Below are 5,425 nucleotides of genomic sequence, written 5' to 3'. Positions count from 1 at the left end.
GGTAGTCTTCGAGCACAGTCATCTGGAAGAATAGGGAGTAAGGAGAGTGGAAGCTCTCTGCAGGGCCAGGCTAAAGGGTAAGCTCACTTTGGCCAGGTTAGCGGGACCTCAGTGGCATGGCTACATGGAACTAATTGTTTTGTTTTTGAGACAGGGTTTCTCTGTGTAACCCATTCTGCCTGTCCTGGAATTCACTTTGTAGACCAGGCTGGCCTCAGACTTACAGAGATATGTCAGCCCCTGCATCCTGAGTGTTGGGATTAAAGGTGCGTGCTCTCCGCACCCTCACACCTGTAGTTAATTTCGAGGAAGCTGGAATGTGTGGACTAGCCGTTTGCCTAGGCAAAGTGGGAAATACATGAAGAAAATACACTAGTGTTTGTTATAGTAGAGAGCACAGGAAATATGCTTAACCATTCTCAGGTTTTATTGTTTTGTGTTGTTAGATTTCTGAGTGTTTGCTTCAGCCAGAAAACAATGAATCATCAATGATTTTGATTCAGTTATTACTATCACTCTTATTACCACCAACAGTGTGCCATTTCAGGACCTATGATGGGCCTCATAGGATCAGCTTTTTAATATGACTATGGACCACTCACACTCTACTTGCCTTTGACATTATTATTGCTTTTGTGAGTCAGAGTTCTGCCATCAATCCCCTGAGTTGTATCACGCATAATCACTAAGGGACATAACATAAATTTATGTTCATAAAAATAAATTTATCGGGTTGGGGATTTAGCTCAGTGGTAGAGCGCTTTCCTAGGAAGCGCAAGGCCCCGGGTTCGGTCCCCAACTCCGAAAAAAAGAACCAAAAAAAAAAATAAAATTATCTCATTGCATTATATATATTTAATGTACATGGCAATCACTATGTTGTTGGTGTTATTAAATTATTTGATTTGTTAATTGGTTTGATTGCATTTCTAAAAATTTCTGAGCATTGATCTCTCCATTGGAACTCTATGGAAATGATACAGTCTTCATTTTATAAATCTTTAGTGGTTTATGATTGGCTGATTTTTGGTCTTCTGTCACGTGATGAGACTCACATAGTCAAAATCAGTAACAACAAGATTATGTTGTCAAGGGCAAGTGGAGAGACCTTTGGCTTAGAAGTAGAAGGCTGAATTTCTAGTTAATGTTGAGAAGTGACTTAGCTATAAAGCCAGGTTCATAGACAAGGTGGCATTTACTGGATCTTTTGGATGATTGATACAACAAAAATTTCCCTTTTACCATCAATTTCTCCATCTAGAAAAGCCAAGTCAATAACATTCATATCACTGGCTCTGTGTCTGTGTGTCCTGTGACCATCAATTTGTTCTTAATTTTCACTTATGAATATAAAAGAGATGTAGAACGTATCTAGACTGTAGAAAGAAGAGTTTTATAGCATTTAAGTAAGTCCAACTGTACATTCTTGGTTTGTTTCTCCAGATCTATTCTTTAGCCTTGCATAATGTATTGTGTCATGCTGGAGGCTGAGGTCTATGGATTATTTATTGTTACCAAAATAGATCCAAGAGTTGTAGGTTTGGGGAGTGGCAGTGGTAATGGCTGTGGTCCTCTATTGAAGGCCACAGTGCCTACTTGGTTGCCATTCCTCCAAAGTAATGGCTTCCTCCAAAGTCCTCTACTAAAGCCTTCCCCTTTAGAGACTGAAGATGGAAATGCTCTCTAGATTGTTAGCTCTGAGATTTTTTTTTTAAACCACGCTTGACTGTTTCCTTTAAAACCTCCTGTTTTAGTTATGGTTTCTGTGAAGAAACACCATGACCAAAATGCAACTTGGGGAGGAAAGGGTTTGTCTTACACTTCATATTGCTGTTCATCATTGAAGGAAGTCAGGACAGGAACTCAAGCAGGGCAGGAACCTGGAGGCAGGAGCTGCTGCAGAGGCCATGGAGGGGTGCTGCTTTCTGACTTTCTTCTCCTGGGTTGCTCAGTCTGCTTTCTTATAGGATCCAGGAGCAACAGCCCAGGGATGGCATCATCCAAAATGGGTAGTGCCCTCTCCCATCGATCATTAATTGAGAAAACACAATTACGACAGGGTCTTAGGAAGGCATTTTCTAAGTTGAGGTTTCCTGGTTTCAGATAATTCTAGTTTGTGTCTCAAGTTGATGTAAGAGCAGCCAGCAGATCTACCCATGTTTATAAGTGGTTCTTTAATTTAAATACAGACCAGTCCTCCCTGACAATGGGCAGATAGACACTTTGTTGGTGGTGTTGTTCTTCTATCAGTCAGGGGCAGAACAGGTGGCAGTCCTTCGTTCATCCTACCTTGATGCCTGACTTGATGACCAAAGCTGTTTTATGACTAGGCCTCATAAAAACAAAACCAGACCAGACCAGACCAGACCAGACCAGACCAGACCAGACCAGACCAAACCAAATTCAGGCAGTGCAGCACAGTGCAGCAGGAGGAAGACAGACCTGTGGACTGCCTTGCTACCCACAGACCTGCCCTGCATCACATGGCACACATACACACACACACACACACACACACACACACACACACACACACACACACACACACACACGCCATCACAGCACATAGAGCAGGGATGGAGGATCTCACCCAGATTCCTCCCGGCCAGGTGGCCAGCCTGCAGCAGGAGCCGCCACAATGCACACATACGTGGTGGTCAGATGGGAGAGAAAGAGAAGTGGAGCAGGTGAGTGAAGAGAGGTGGAGCGTGAGGCTCAGGGGTAGAGAGAAGTAGCCTGTTATGAATGGCTAGCATTGTCACCTCGGGCCATGGTGAGGTTCCAGCCCGAGATGCTACCAAGGGCCATGTCTGATTCTGTGTCTGAGCAGCACAGCTGCTGATGTCAATGTCTATGAATCACATCACCACTGGTGAGTGTGGGATGTCCCTGGATCACTAGTGGTAATTAGGGCAGCTGCAGGGGACCACCTTGATGTCCAGGGTCCTGCTCCTCACTGGCTGCGGGGATGTAGTTAACTGGCCCCACCTCTCACCAGCAGCAGCACTTGGGAAAGCAGGACCTACGCTTTGCCTAGGCAGCTCAGTGGAACTGGTCCTGGTGGTGGGGTTGTAGGTGAGCCAGCATGGAGGACAGAGCTGAGCCTGCCATTTGTCTGTCATGGGGTAGCACAGATGCAAAGGTGATATCCTACCACCCCTCCCCCCTGGCCACCCCAGCTATGGACAGGGTCACTATCTCAGGAGAGCCAGTCCTGCCTGTCATCAGCTGCAGCACCTGGGAGAGCAAGGCCTGCACTCCACCTGGGCAGCATAGTAAGACTGAATGTGTGGGCAGAGGGATAGACTGTGGGGCACACTGTGACACAACATATGCCTTGTTCTTTTGTTGTTTGTGTGAGTGTGTTTCATTTTGGGGGTGTTGCAAATGGGGGGACCAAGTGTAGATATGAAGGGCTGGGGAGGTGAACAGGACTGGGATGCATGATGTGAAACTCACAAAGAATCAATAAAAATTAAAAAAAAATAACACAAAAATCCAGACCTATACGCTGTCTATATCCCGTTGAAGCACTAACCTATACTTAGCCAAAGGATTTGTGCTGTGTTGTCCATGTAATGTATCAGATTAGGCAAATGCTAGCAGTTAATCCAGGAATCATGAAAGAGGTATTCCTTAGATGTGGAGAGAATCTTTATATTCCTTTATATAAATTATGTAGTGAAAACATATTCTAATACTATGTAAAAAATAAAAGGAAGTTATTGATTTTAAGCCATTGACATTTCAGACAACATGTTTAACATCGTTTAAGCAATGCAACAATGTTTAAGAAGCACAGCTTAACTGGTAAAGCACTTGAATTATAAATCGGACAACCTGTGTTGTGCCTGGAACCCATGTTCTGTAGAAAAACCAGATCGAAGTTGCCCTCTGCCCTCCATAGATGCTCTACACAAACATACACAGGGAGAGTAATACAGGGAGAGTAATAAAATGATAATAATGGTAGAGCGCTTGCCTAGGAAGCTCAAGGCCCTGGGTTCGGTCCCCAGCTCTGAAAAAAAAGAACCAAAAAAAATTGATAATAATGAATAAATCAAAATTTAGGCGTTGACTTAGAAAAAGCGATGAAAAAGTATGCAAACGTTACGTTTCAGACCACATTCTCTACAGGCCTGTAAATGCTGAGTAATGCAATATGTTATATATCACAGTGTGTGCACCTGTGTACGTGTCTAAGTGGAAACTTCCCCAGTTCTCTCCTGCTTGAGTCACTTGTGGGTGGAAGGCCTGTTATTTCTTTAAATACTTCCTTCCAAGCTATGTCTTCACAATGTTCCTGGTACAGTACACAGGTTTAATAATGGCTAGGTGGATTCTACACCCTGGTTTGTCTGAGTGAGTTTACCTTAGATTATTAGCAGCATCCTTAAACTTTTAAAATTCCTCAGCATGGGTGACATTTTACTCACTGCTGACACAGTAACACAGACTAAGTAAGCTGTTAAAACACAAAGACTTATTTTGCCTCCTTGTGCTGTCCCAAGTTTGAAGGTCCACAGTGGGGATGACCTTCTGGAAAGTCTTGAGCCAGCATAAGGACGCTCAGCACAAGGCGGGGTCCCCCTTCCCGGAAGTGGCTTTTATAGTGCAATCACAGCAGGAAGGACCCATTAATGATGCAGATGAATCAGTCCAATCGAGCAGGCAGAGCCCTGATCACCCCTTAGTGCTCCCACTTCATCTCTTTTAATATCTTATGGTGATTAAATTTCATCAAATATTTCAGCAGGGTTCAATCACATTCAACCCACAGCAAGTGACCAATTACAGCATCCCCCTCTGTATAATATATTTCCTAACTTCTCTGGGTGTGAGGCTCTTGGAATCTAAGCTGGGTATAACCTGGGCAAGCTTCAAATAAACAGTTTCGTTCTCTTGCCACACTTAGTTTAAAAAACTCTTTGGTGACCATCTGTTACTATCAATTTATTCTGCGGCTGGCTGCAGGAGCGGGCATGGTAGTCTGGATTTGGAAATTCAACTTAGCATTTAAATCTAGGATGATATGGTTTGCTCTATAGGCATATCATGATTTGTTTATGTATTAGTTTTTTATTATTAGTTTTATTATTATTAGTTTTACTTATATGTGTGTGTCTATGTGGATGTATAACACTTGCATGTGGCTGCCCATGAAGGTCAGAAGAGTGCAGTGGAGCTCAGGAGTGTGGAGTTGCAGTTAATTGTGAGTTACTAGATTGGAGACCTGAACACGAGTCTTCTGGAGGAGAAGGAAGTGCTCCTAACCTTATTAGAAACGACAAAAATTAAGATAGAAGAAAAAGTTGAAACATAGTATTTGCTTTATAGCCTAACTTCTTCTTTCCCCCATTGTCTTTTTAAAATCACATTTTAATCGATAGCCTGTGTACATCATATGATATAATACCAGATGTTT

At 43.0% G+C, this 5,425-nt stretch overlaps 1 non-coding gene across 1 annotated transcript; it reads left to right on the top strand.

Annotated features, from left to right (window-relative positions):
• Positions 1 to 2,195: 2,195 nt before the first annotated feature.
• LOC120101265 (small nucleolar RNA SNORA48) lies at positions 2,196 to 2,339 on the top strand. Its single transcript, XR_015679330.1, has one exon. It is a non-coding gene; the product is annotated as a small nucleolar RNA SNORA48 (small nucleolar RNA).
• The last annotated feature ends 3,086 nt before the right edge of the window (positions 2,340 to 5,425 follow it).

This window comes from Rattus norvegicus, chromosome 2 (genome assembly GCF_021556685.1).
Source record: "Rattus norvegicus strain SHRSP/BbbUtx chromosome 2, alternate assembly SHRSP_T2T, whole genome shotgun sequence".
Taxonomy (NCBI): Eukaryota; Metazoa; Chordata; class Mammalia; order Rodentia; family Muridae; genus Rattus; species Rattus norvegicus.
The sequence above is the reverse complement of the archived record's forward strand: the minus strand, read 5'-3'. Positions and strand labels throughout refer to the sequence as shown.